Source organism: Molossus molossus, unplaced genomic scaffold (assembly GCF_014108415.1).
Source record: "Molossus molossus isolate mMolMol1 unplaced genomic scaffold, mMolMol1.p scaffold_m16_p_9, whole genome shotgun sequence".
Lineage (NCBI taxonomy): Eukaryota > Metazoa > Chordata > Mammalia > Chiroptera > Molossidae > Molossus > Molossus molossus.
In genome coordinates, this window is record NW_023425403.1 from 96,089,914 (window position 1) to 96,104,582 (window position 14,669).

The following is a 14,669-nucleotide window of genomic DNA, read 5'->3' on the forward strand; positions in this document are numbered from 1 at the left end:
TTGACTATTTACTTACATTTTAAAGTTTAAATTACAATTCTGAGATTTATACCATTCCAAACTGAAAATTCTTATTTTGTAGAAAGAAAAAAAAATTCTAAGTTTGTTTTTTCACTAGTTAGCATAATGGAAAAAAAGAAAGCACCAAATTTTATCTCAACCAGCACAGATTTCTCAAAATCTTCTACCTTATAGCTATGCTTTTTGGGGTTTGTTTGCTATTTTCTATGCCTTATCTATTGTGATATAGTTAAGAAGAGACTGGCTGTTAAGTAACCCTTAGAATAGCCAACGTGTACTATGATTCTTGTTTTATAGTTGGTGCTTATTTCGGTTTACTTGCATCTTTGCCAAATTCTTTTCTCATCACTGCTTCTTGCTCCCTAATTCTTTTATCTAATCTCTGTTTTCTTCTTCCTAAAGTACATACTTCATTAAGTTTTTCAGCAAGGATCTAGTCAATTTTTAGGTTTTGTTTCTCTGAAAGTGTATTTTACCCTCACTCTTGAATGAAAATAATAAAACCATAGACAGACATATCATATTGAAACCTTAGAATACCCAAAGCAAAGAACTCTAGAAACTTAACAACTTATATATAGACATTTGTCATATGACAGGAGCATCATTACAAGTTACTAGTCTCGTGGAAATTGTCTATTCGGAGAAATGAAAAACCTAAATGTAAAAGAGAAATACTGTAAAAAGCTTGGGATAAAATAGAAAATAATATATCTATAACATTGACATAAGAAAGTACTTATTATATAAGATTCAAACACACAAACCATATGAGATAATCACCTTGAACATCTTAAATTAAAAATACCATCTACAAAAAAGAGCAAGGCTATTTGCATAGCACAAAGCAGACAATTATTAGTATGTGAAAATTCCAACAAATCAATGAGAAATAGAATGTGAATGGGAAATTTATAGAATAAGGAACTTGAATAACCAATAAACACATAAAAAATGGTTTATTTCACCAGTAGTCAGAGAACTTAAAACTAAAATAACATTGAGATGGCTTATTCACTCATTGGTTTGGAAAAAAAGTATTTTAATCTGACAACACAGAATGTGTGAAAGTTGGTGAGAGGGTGGGAGAAGAAAAACTTAAAAACTATTGGTTAGGGAATACATTTTTACAGTCACTTTGGAAACCTAGTATTACCTAATAAATTTGAAGGCCCATATAACTCACAACCTGGCACTTCCACATCTAGGTATAGCCCCTAAAGAATCTCTTCCACATGTACAAAAAGAACATATCCACAGGTATTCATTGCAACACTTTTGTAACTGCATAAAGGACTAACTACTTAACTGAGTGTGTGAATGATTAAAGAGTGATTTACATTAGAATAGAATACCATGTAACAGTTAGATTAAATGTACTAGATACACACCAACATGGATATATCTTTGGAATATGATCTACATCAAAAGTAAGCTCAGGTTCCCTGGGAAACAGATTCCTCCACTCTGATAGTTTATGGGGGGTTCGTTGGGGAGTGCCCTCAGGGTCAACACCTGGGAGGGAGGGAGGGCAGCAGAACTGTCAGAGGGAGAAGTCAAGCCACAGCTCAGTTGTAACAGAGGCCTCAGTGAGTTCCTCAGGGTGCTCTAGGTCTTTCTACTGGTTTTAATCCCCAACAGCCCTCAGGGAGAGGATGTGACTTCGGGCCAGGGAGCCAGTGAAAATTCCCAGGGAGGGATTCAACTGTGGTCAACACTCCCAAATGAAGAAATGAATGCTTTGTCCTGAAGATCTGGGTGACCATACCACAGTATCCACTACACAGAGTAAACTGAATAGTATACTACTTAAGTAATATATAAACACACAAAAAGCTGTATGTTGTTTATGTGTATTAATATATGCTAAAGTTATATACACACCTGCCCATTCCCCAGTTAAGTTAGCGGAGCCAATAAAGGTTCCTCATGGCTTCAGCTAGTTTCCAATTAGCTTTCTGTCAATTACAATGGAAAGAACCCTGTCCAATACAGAGCACTTCACTGTGAGCTGTCTGAAATGTTTTTTGGGGAGTAGACAGCAGAGTAATAATAAATAAAGTAAAACCATTTATTTTTAGAAGTATTGATTGATTGATTGATTGATTCACTTATTTCAAATAGCTGGTCTATTTCCAAAGTAGATTCACAATATCTCGAATAAATAATGTAAGATTCCACTTCTGAAAGAGAAGAAACTATAATTAAGTCTTGGTTTGGTGACATTGGGCTTAGCATAAGTAACTCCATTTTGGGCCTGTTGCCTTGTTTTTCACAGCAGTTCAAACATCTGTGAGCCAGCTTATACCTGCTCCCAAGAGCCCATTGTGCATATCAATTCCCATTTTGGGTTCAGTGATGTCAAGTTGGTAGCTTGAAATTGGCAGTCCTGGGAGTATTTACACCACAGAAACTGGCAATGCTACAAATCATTTCCCCGCAACTCCCCTCACCCCAACACACACACACTGCACCAGCTGTTAATATTTAGGAGCACCTCACGCTCTGAGGCAGTTATAAGGAAGGTCTGCAACAGAGAAGCCAACACAGCAGCTAAGATGGACTCACAGCAGACAAAGTTCCATGCAGGAGGGTGGATAGAGTTTTTTGAAGAGTGCCTACCTTCAAATTAAATCGCCAAGATTTAAGTAAATATGAAAAGGCTGCCATATCTTTCTACTTTAATCACATTGGTCTCATGTTTTCATCAAGAATATTGAGCATGTGATAGAGATATGGGAATCGGGGAAGTAAGCGTGTTTTTATTATTACTGTCAGGGGCATAGAAATGAAAGGTTAGTCTAAAAAATCTTTAAAAATATATTTGAGAGGAAACTAAATAGGCTTGATCAAACTTTAAAATGACACAGTAAATTATGGGGGTAAATATGGTGGCAGGGCCTTTGATTTAAGTCTCAGCAATCATGACATTGACTATATTCTTAGCTTTAATATAAAAGAGATTTTGTTGTGAATGAAAAGGAATTGAAGATGCTATAAACTCATAGCTGGTTCAAATGATGGCTACAGATGGAGAGTGTGGTGACTAAGCTGGGGGGACCAGGAAGAGAATGGGTTGAGGTGAGATGATACACAAACTTTTTAATTAGTTTTTTTAACTCCTTTATAAAATGTCAATTATTTATGAAATACAACACTATAAAGTAGAGATTTCTAAATTAAGGAATAGGGTTAATCTAAGTCTTATGTTCCACTTTTATGCATAAATACACTTTTAAAAATCATTTTAGAGTAAGATCACCTTATGGTAAACCTCCAGCCAAATGCCTATCAAGGTAATGCATTCCACTAAGTTTTAAGTTCTCAATCACCTGATTGATTCTAATAAAATTAGAGTATCACCATTAATGTTAAATCAAGAATAAATAAGGGTTGCAACCATTTCCTACTCAATGAATGACTTGATTCTTCTTTAAACATTTGCCTACAATCCTTAGCAACTGTGCTGGTGCGCCCACCTTGCCCTCATCTGCCACACAAGAAGCAAAGGAGCGTTGCTGGGCAGTGGGCTGTGACGCTGGGGAGGGGAGGTACCATCGTCCTCTTGCTCTTGCTGCGGTGGTGTAGACGCTTAACTGCAGCCATGGGACCCTGAACATTCTCTCAGATAAATCTCTCACTCTATAAAAGAAATAAGAGTAAAGGAAGGCAGAAGGGAAGATGGGAGAAAAAAAAACAAGGAGAGAAAAAATTAACTAGAAGGACTGTGGTTTTGAAATACAAAGCCTAGATAAAATAAAATGAAAACAGAACAAAGGAATAAACATTTAAAAGCTATGAAACAAAGTAATGAGAGAAATAAAATATTAAAATGGAAAAAGAGTGTGATTTATAACAAATAACAAGAGACAGACTCAGGAACATTCTGAAATCTTGATTGCACAAAACGGAGAACTTAACTGGAGTGTTTTTCATGGAAGCTTTATGTCTGAAGGATGGTAACTGTACATTTTTTAATGATGAAAAATAACCTTGTAGAAAGAATCAAAGAGCCAGTTTGATTTAATATTGGCCAGTACAAGTTAAACACATGCACGTCTTTCAAGTGCTTTGCACGAGTCGGCTGCCCTTTTCCATTCTGAGACCATTAGGATCCAGCTACACTTGGGACTCTGTACCAATGCCTTACAAATGCAGTTCTTGTAGAAAAGTCGGTGATGTTAAAAAAAAAGCAATCATTTGTTAAAAAAATTCCAAAGGGAGCAGTAACATAAAATAATGAAAATGCCAAAGATATGAAAAATAAAGACTGCTATTACACGACGCAATAGCTCTGAATGTTTGCTTTTATGTGACAGATGTTTTTAACCAAAGTTCAACGTTGGCAGTTTGAGTACACTTATGATTTTAATTTGTGTTCTATCCTCTTTTCATATCAATGTCTACTTACAACATCTGTGAAGACTGTGTAACCCGAATTTGACAGGGGAAAGTGAACAGACTGCTTTTGGAGTGTTTCCATTAAGTCCACGTAACAGATTGTTAACAAAAATCTTAAATAGTTATTCTAATCATCAACAGCAATCTTACACAAATTAAATTAGACCCAAAGGGCCCGATTAACTTTAAAATACCTTACAAGCATTTAACATGACTTAACCTTTTCCCTCTTTGGAGTAGAAATAAGATTGTTCAGTGTGTGTCAGATGCACAGGTAAAAACATTAGCAGGCATCTCATAACGACATGCAGACAAGGTTTCATTTCCTCTATGGAAAACCAACCACACTCATGTGCTTAGAAATCCAGTAAGACCACTGCCAACCTCCCAGTTAACATGCAAAGTAGATGCATTGAAAGAGGTAGAAATACAGCTCCTCTAATAAGCTCAAGGACACTTAACACTCATATTGCTGAAGAAAGGAAGCATACATCAACTGGGATTAACATTAAAATGATGCTATCAGCAGAAGTTAAAGCTAAAGTAGAATTTCTGCAGTTCAAATTTACCTATCAAGAAATAGGCTATATTCATGATTGAAAGTATAATTAAACCAAGAATCAATAAAAAAACATTTTTAGAAATATCCTTTATTCTCTACTTCAGCCAAATTCCCAGAGGTCTGTGCAAATGCATCTCTTGAATTTTCACTCACCCCAAATCCAGGCTGCAGGTTCATCATCTGTACATTTGGTATAGTCTCCAATCCTCACACATATTTGATCATTTATTTTAGGCAACTTCCTTCCAACTGCATAGAACATGTGATTTTTGCCCAAACAATAGCAGTGAATGAGAAACTCAATTCATATGAAAAAATATAAATCATCAGAATTACCAAAACTACATTTTAAACAGTCTATTAGCCTGAGGAACTTAAGTCCTTTGAACTCTTAAGAAACTATCACAGCCGTGCTTGTCAACAACACCTGCGTTCTGGTGTTTTACCCACTAGGACATGCTCGGCTCTCCTCACTTTCCCCAGACACTAGGTCAGTTGTGGAAGATGTTCATTGCCTGCAAAATATTCATTAGTACCTTACCAAATCAAAGCACTTTTCAGAAACCTACCCCTCTTCCACACATCTCAGTATTTGACTGCAATCTGGATCATCAAAGACAGCATCTGATTAGTTCAAGTCAATGGCACTTCCCCAGCCACTGTGGTTAGGCCAGGGATGGGCTCATAATCTGAGAAAATGTAGGCATGTGGATGACAAAGGGGCCAACGCTCTAAACTTGACAAGGTCAGGGGAAGACTGCATAGCAGGGCTTACAAACTTAGAGACCTAAAGTAACCATGTAGGATGGTCTGAAATGAAAACTTCCTAACTAAAATCTAGTCGTGCTGGGTAGTTATGCCCTAGGCCAGTATTTTCCTTGACAAAGGTTGGTCTTTACCTTAACTGAACCTGTCTATTGTCTTTTTGCATCTAAGATAACATATCTATGGAATGTCAGAGTAATTCCCTTTTTTCCAGATTCTTTAGGGCACAATCTCCCACCAGAGCAGGAGACCACAGAACCCCTCATTATCTTGTTCCCCAAATACCATTTCTAAGTGCTATAAACGTTCATTGTTAACTACCCTATACCCACCAATGTAAAAGAAGTATGCGTCCATCCATTTTTCTCTTTATCCAATCTCAGAGATTTCCTCACTTTGCTTTCTCTCCTCCCTAACCTACCATCATTGAATTTCATGTAACCCTCTTTATGTCTCCTCCTTTAATTGCAAAACTGCCATTCTCCAGAGCATTTTCTCAATCCATTAAGATTTTGCTTCCTGGCAATTGTCGTCAACTTGGCTCAAATAAACTCATAAAAATTCTCTACGGGTTTGGATAGTTCTTATATCAACAGGCAGAATTAAAGAAGGACTTATATTTTTTGTGCTTCCATATATACCAAAGCATGTAGCTCCCATAGCTACTGGCAGCCAGATTGGGAGCATGCAGAGAACCTGTCTTAGGATGGAACTAATGCTCTAGCTTTGGAATCTGGTCATATGGACCAATGTTCCTATTGCTTACGTTAGCTTGAGTCAGGGATTTTGATTCTTTGCAGTTGAAAATATTCAACTCATCTAAGTGGTTTTTTGACAAATTTGTCCCTCCAGTGTCTCTGAAATTGTCCTAGAATTCAACCACCACTCCACGGGGGCTGGGCCAAAGAGACTCTAAATAGTAGACAATATATTCAATGGAGTCCCCATTTTCCAGCACTAGAGAACCAAGGGGCTGTGTGTGACTCTCTAAAAATGGGTTATTTTCACAAGAGAATTCTATCCTCATGCAACTAGATTTTTCTTACACACCTGCCAAATATTATGCCCTAAAATATGTCAGGATGGGCTCAAGCCAGAACTCCTAATACATAAATAAATGTAGTTTAATATAAGGTTTGAGCTGAAAAATGTTTTTTTAGTTTATCCAACTTAATCTCCTTCAACTTTAGATGAAATCTAGACTGGGAAATGGCTTGACTAAGGAAACACCTGAGCAGACAAGGAGACAGGACAGAGCCCAAGTGTCCTGCTCTCCGTTCGGGGCTCAGCCTGGCTCTGACGCCGGAGCCCAGTGCTTAGCCCTGATGCCCTTTCCCAAGGCCATCGGAGCACATATATACATTATGCCGGGAATCTGAAATGAAGCTGTTGAGATTCTATATTTAAGAAGTTGGAATTTTTCATATTTATCATATTAGTTGTTAATAATGTTATTGCTATTTTTGGAGAACTAGCACTAATATGCAGTGAAAATCTAAAGAATACACCGTCTGGCTGGTGTGGCTCAGTGGTTGAGTGTCAACCTACGCACCAAAAGGTTGCAGATTTGATTCCCAGTCAGGGCACATGCCCAGGTTGTGGGCCTGATTCCCAGTGGAGGGGGGTGGTATGCCAGAGGCAGCCAATCGATGTTCTCTCTCATTGATGCTTCTATCTCTCTCTCCCTCTCCCTTCCTCTCTCTCTAAAATCAATAAAGGAAAAAAATTAAAAATAAAAATAAAAAAATGAAGAAGAGCACACCACTGAGAAAGGGTTTTAAGCTCCAGGTTAAAGCTCAGCATACTTGTCTGATTGAGGATAAGGTTATCCAGTTATACCTAGGCTTTGTTTCTCAAATGTGTTCTGAAATAATTAACAGTCATCTTTTAACAATAAAAAATTCCTGTATTTCAATATTTAAAAAAAGAAACAGAAAAGTATGTTGATCTTTTGTTTTATACCCAATCCATATATAATACTTAACTATGAAAATTGCTACCAAACAAATCTTGGATACATGGTTTTCAATATATTACTGTCCTACTCAAGGACACACACTGGCTTCTCTCTCCCCTCCATCCTCAGGTCTAGAATTCTCCAGCTGATTTTAAAGCATTCTTTGACCATACCACAGGAATGAACTAGTTTGCTTCATCACCTCTGTGCTCTCTGAAACTTCTACAATGTAGCCAGAACCGTCCATTTAACAACATTCTCTGATGTTCACGAATATTCCTCCTTCAGGTTTTAGCCCACATTCAGCCAGCCCCTGGAATGCCCTCAACTTGTCTGTGACCATTCACGTTCTGTCTACCCACAGGGCTCAATATAAACCCCTCATGCACAATGAACCCAGCCCATGCTGAACTTTCCTTACATCAGTACTTGCTTATCAATTGCTGAGTTACATTTTTCTAATTATTTTATATGTGTGGATCTTTTCAAAGTTGACTGTAAACTTGAAGAATAAACAAAGATGCTAGTCTTTCTTGTATTCATTCTGCAGAGCACCTTGCACAATATGGAATTCCAATGCTCCTCTATAGATGCTTGTTGATGGATGGGCAGAAATAAGCTGGAGTATATGTGAAGCAGTGCCTTAGCCTGCATCATTGGCCCCTGGAGCCTTAGTTACCTCTGGTCCTACTGAGATACCACTAGCTTCTCAGATTAAGCTAGGTTCTTATGAGGACTGAGGACCAAGCTTTTTTGTTCTGTTCCTCAGTGTCCTTTCTGCCTTGCTGTCAATTCAAAGTAAATCTGTCAAGTTAGTGATGGAATCTCAAATTGCAAAGGACATCTATGACATTGATAAACCTTCTAGTTCCAAATTCGCTAGGATCCAAGCTGTTTACGTAAAGCTCTGCTTCTAAAAATCTCTAGGCCGTCCTGAACGTTTTGCAAAGACATGAAGTTATTTCAAATGTCTAATCTAAATCTCTCTGGCTATAACTCAAGTCCATTCCCTTTATCACAACCCTAAGTGGAAACAGGGACTAGGGCTTTCTTTGCTAAAAACCATGTTCACACCATAGAACTGATTTTTTAAAATGTATTTATCAGTGTATCTTCTTCACAAATTAAGAATGTGGTGTTTTATATCTGGTCTCAGTTTTAAAGTAAGAGGCCTTCTGTAGTACTGCTTATAATTAGGCAAGTTCTTTAAATCTGCAAACATTCAGAAAGTACAGAGAAACTTTGTCACATTTGTTTTAAATACTTGATTGTTAAAATAAAGATATTACACATATAGTTGATGCTTCCTTTGTATAATTGCCTGTGTTTTCTCCTAAAGGGTAATGACTATCTTAAGTTAAACTGCATATCCTCCTTCCGGTTTTTAAATTTTATACACATATCATATACATATATATCATGATACATATATATCTTATGTACAATATACATTATTTTTGAGTGTTCACAATATATGTATCATCTGGGATTTATTTGCGTGTCAGAGCATGTTTTTAAGATTTCTCTAGGTTGATAATATAAATATATATCATTCACTGGTTTTCCACTGTATAGCAATGATATGATTTATTTACTCATTTTTCTATTCATGGACACATAAATGGTGTCTAATTTTCTTCTGTTACAAACTATATGTTGAACATACATGTACTGATCAAAGTGTGTGTGTATTTAAATTTCTAGGATAGTTAGAAGTGAAATTGCTGTATTATAGGATATGTACATCTTGAATTTAAACAGATAATAAAAACTGCTGTCCAAATTGTATACAGAAAGTTACACCTCCACAAGATATTTCTGAGAGTTTTTTTTTAACAATTTGATATTGTGGGCTTTGAAAATTATGCCAGTCAGAGAGGTGTCTGGCTACCTTATTTGTCAGTGCCCTGATTGTTTATGAGATTAAGCAAAGTTTCTTATTTATTGGTCATTCAGGTTTCCTCCTCTGTTAATTTTTTGTTTGTGACATTTATCCATTTGTGTATTTTGTCATTCCTTTTGATTTGTATGCTTTAAAAATATATACATTCTGTTGTCTGATGTAATAGACATTACAAATATCTTCTTGTAGTCTGGATTGTCTTTTAACCCTAGATGTCACACTTTATAGGTTTTACTATAGTCAAATTCATCAATCTTTTATTTTCAAAAGTTTTTGCTTTTTAAGTCTCATTTTAAGTTCATAAAAGTTTCTTCCTAGAGCAAGAATACTTATCCCACCTTGGAGCCTGGAGGCATGAGACAGAAACTCCAGGGGGCTCCAGGAAAGCACCGTCCTCCAGTGCTTTGCTTTAGAGGAAGAAGGAGAAAGGAGTGTTCCGAGAAGAGCCTGAGATAGAAAGGATTTGGAGTGTGATGGGCTGTGAGTTCCAGTGGCACACTGGAAGTTTCAGGAGTTGGAGAGGCAGGAGATGGAGAGAAACTCTGTGTGTGTGTTTTTATATTATTATTCTCACCTGAGGATATTTGTGTTCCAACCAGGGATCAAACACAAAAGCTGGGTATGTGCCTGATGGGAATCGAACCTGTGACCCTTTGGTGCGCAGATCGATGCTCCAATCAACTGAGCCACACCGGGAGGCTGGGCTGTGCGTGCTTTTTGGTCAGGACTCATGAGCATCAGTGATTCTTGAAAATGCTCAGCCATTATTTCTCCACCTCTTGCTTCTCTACCATTCCCTCCCTTCTTTTCCAGAGCTCTTGCTGAAGCCTCTGCACCTCGCCACCAATTTTACTAACCGCTTTCTCAGTCTTTTCCTCACCACCGTCTTCCAAGTCACCACGTCTCTATTTGACTAGGTCTAGTCTAGAATTTTTTCTACTTAATGCATTTATTTCAATGGCTGTATTTTTCATTTTGAGGAGTCCAACCAGACTTGGTTTTTAATATAAACTTGTTCTCACTTTATTTTCATTTGTTTTTATTTTATACTTTATTGTCATTTCTAATGAGGGTATTCCTTTATCTCTTTGGGGCTTTGAAACATTGATTTTTAACATCACTTTCTGATTGCTCTGTTACTTTCATATCACTGTGAAAGAATCCAGATAACTCTTGCAGATTCTGTGGCCCAGTTTTAAGCTGTGATGCTCTCTTCCTCATGTGTTTTTAGAATTTGAAGTGGCAGGCTTATCTTGGAATGTAGGTTTTTGTTTGTCTTCCTCGCCCCTACCTCCTGCTCCACGCATGCCCCTTATCTAGGGATTTTGATCACCTCCACCCAGCTCTCAGAGCTAAGTCTTATATCTGTAGCTCCGGGATCCTATCCTCGGTCATATTGGAGACCAAGATCCAGGCACCTAGTCTGTCACACATGGCCTTGCACAGGGGCCCTGACTGCAAGGTCATGTCTATATCTTCCCTCTTACAAATACCATCCCTTTCATCCCTACCTCACTTCCTGGTTTGAAATGATGAGCCTGACTCTGGTCTCACATGGAGCACCTTTAATTCTGAAACCCCCACAGTGGACCGCCAGCTGCCTCCACCTGCCTGTGTGCTCAGACCCTCTTATGCCTGCAGCGCTGCCCACAACTTACTTCTGTGGTTTTGCTCTACTTTACAGGTCATAGAGAAGCTTGTCTTGCTTTACAACATGACTTTGCTTTTTCAGTTTTTGTATCATATCTATACATGTTATTTGTTTGTACTAGTGTAGGTGGGGACATGAAGTATGAACTCACTGTACAGTCTTGAGCTGGCACACTCTTTATTTTAAATAGCCAAGAGGGAAGAAATCCTGAGCACGAAAGGAAGGCGTGGACTCAGGTGTACTTTGATGATTGGTTGAATAAATAGGAACTGAGGTACTAAAGATGAGAAACAAGAAATAGTTGCTTCAATAAGACATTCTGAGATTTTGTGGAATATTTACAAATTCTTGATTCTTGAGAGTTATTATTTCTACTTTACAGGTAGTAGTTTAAAGGCTCAAAATCTTTGGAAAAAATTACCTTTATAAGCCAAAGGAAGTCATAATTAATAATTACTAATGATTTTTCCTTTATAGTTCTTCTACAGCAATTGTTCTATTTTTTAGACTTCAAAATATTTACTTATTTATTAACAAGAATATCTTGAGCATTGATTACATTCCAGGCTCTGTGCTATGAGAAAATAAGGCAAGATAGGTGCATACAAACATTAAATAAATATTCACGGGACAAGCTTTAACTGCTGCTGTAATAAGGTCTCCTCCGTGCCTTTCTTCCTCCTCTTCACACATGTGGCTCCTTCTTCCCTTCAGGGCCTCATTTAAAAGGTCATAACCTCTGATAGCCCTCTCCTCACCCATGTGCCATTATTCTCTGGTCCAATTCAGAGCCCTGATTTGGGATGCTTGTCACAGTTTACTATGATTTTGATTACTTATTTTAAGAAGTCTATCATCCTAACTAGACTATCAGCACCACAAGAACTGAGAGCCGTCCTGTCTTGTCTTTGCTATCACTCGCCAGACATGAGAGGAGGGTTGTGGGAGTGGAAAGACTTTCCTGGCAGAAAGAACACCTGTGTTGAGTCCTTGAGAGCAGGAGGTGGCACGCTGCAAAGGCAGAAACAGACCTAGGAAGCTGGAGTTGCAGTGACTAAAGGTGAGCAGGGGTCAGCTGGACTTGGCTTTGAATGTCAAACCTGGGATTTTAAATGTATTTGAAAGGCTATTTGAAGCCATTGCAGGGGTTTAAGCAGGAAAGTGACTTGCTCAACTTTTCTTTCTGAAACAGCTTTGTCCAATATGGCAGCCATTAGCCCCACAAGACTATTGACATTTAAATTAAGAATGAACAAAATTTCAAATTCAGTTTCTCAGTCCCAATCCACATGTGGCTAGTGGCTTCCTTAATGGAAAGCACGGTTCTAGAGTATTTCCATCACTGCAGAAAGACCCATTGGATAACACTGTGAAAATATTAGACACTTGACTGTGCGGTAGCTGGGTTGGTGGGGACAATTCCAGTATACTATGAAACTTGAATGTATCCAATGGTAAGTCTAAGAACTTTTTGAAGTGGAAAAAATATTTAAAATTATAATCTAGTTGAAAATGAATTTTGAGTTTTGAGGTAGATTTAACCATTCAGAAAAATACCAGTGTTAATATACTTATAAAATCAACTTATTCTCAAACCTTTTGAGAAACTCTCAAACATTTTGAGATACAGTTCTAAAATTTATACTGTTCTCTAAAAACAAATATATCTAAAGATTGGTCTGGAGATAATGAACAAAAATCTATTAGCAAATTTACTAATAAGGATCAGGTCTATACTTTAATGGAAACATTAAACATTTGTTTGACATAAACTTTCTTTAACCAGCTACCATAAATATTGGCTGCCTGTCAAAAATGATGTACCCAAATTTCACCCTTTAAATTTCCTAATAATGACCCAGCCCACACAATATTTGTATATGATGACAGCTGTCATAGAAGCAGAATATCTTCTATACATATTGGATTTTGATTAATGAACTAATGGTGGTACCCTTTTTAAAGTCATTAGACCCCATGTGGTGTTTAGCCAAAGCATACTCAGAGCTGACAATGATGTTGATTATGTTACCCACGTGCTAGGGTACAGCCAAAATGATCACATTACTGATAGCAATGCTTTTTCTTTTTCCTCACCTGAGGACATTTTTCCATTTTTTGTTCAGATAGAGTGGGAGGTAGAAAGAGAAGAAAAAACATCAATGTGAAAGGGACACATTGAGTGGTTGTCATCCGCACGACCCAACCAGGTACATGCCCTTAGCGGGAACCGAACCCGGGTTTCTCTGGACCACAGGCTGACGCTCTAACCACTGAGCAAAACTGGCCAGGGCGCATGCTCTTTCAACTACAGACCACAACCTACTACTAGACTGTGAAATTAATTTAGTCAATGTTATCAGCATGTCTTTTGTGTGACTGCTGGGTCAAGCTGTAAAATATATTTCTTACTGTGGATTACAGTGAAAATATTTTGTGCAATACTAGGCTTCTTTCAGGTTTTTAGTTGCAACTACTCTTGGTTGGTCTACTTTTTTTCCCCTTGGCCACATGTTGATCAAAGTCCTTTTATTACATGTCATTATACTCTTTTAGCACTCTGGTCAGCCCTCTGGGGGAATCCCATTTACCTCCATCAATGACATGCAAGGTTCTCACTTGTCTAATGTCATCTCCTACATTCAAACCCGCAGCCTCCTTTGCTGTCCTGAAATGGGCCATGCCACAGAGCATTTGCACCAGCTGTTCCCTGTGCCTTGAACCCTTCCCATGAGAACAGCACCCACCTAACTCCCTATCTCTCTTTAAGTCTATTGTATGTCAACTATAATTGAAAAATAAAAAATAATTTAGAAAGAAAATGTACCACTAGGATATTATAAATGAATGCATATTCTTAAGCCTTTTAATTGTGACACCATTGGTAAAAGTAATCAGGACTTCCCGAAAGTAAACCAGATTATTGTTTTTTTGTTTTTTGTTTTTCCTTATTGATTTTAGAGAGAGAGGAAAGAAGAGGGAGAGAGATCTAGAAACATCAATGAAAGAGAACATTGATTGGCAGCCTCCTGCATGTCCCCCACTGGGGATCAGGCCCACAACCTGGGCATGTGCCCTGACCAGGAATCAAACCAGCGACCTCTTGGAGTATGGGTTGACGCTCAACCACTGAGCCACACCAGCTGGGCAAACCAGATTATTGTTTAAGCCTAGGAGGAAGCACAGAGTAAAATAAAACTAGACATTAATAATATTTATATTATCAAATTAAAAATACCAACTGAGAAATTTTGGAAAATACATTAAAGTAGAAAGAACCACCATGGTTATATTTTAGTCACCACTCTTATTTTTATTATTCTTCTTAGTTGTGTTCATACTCTCTATATAAGTTTGTATCCTGAGTGTGAAAATAAATATTTAAAAAGCCAACATTTTGGCATTTCCC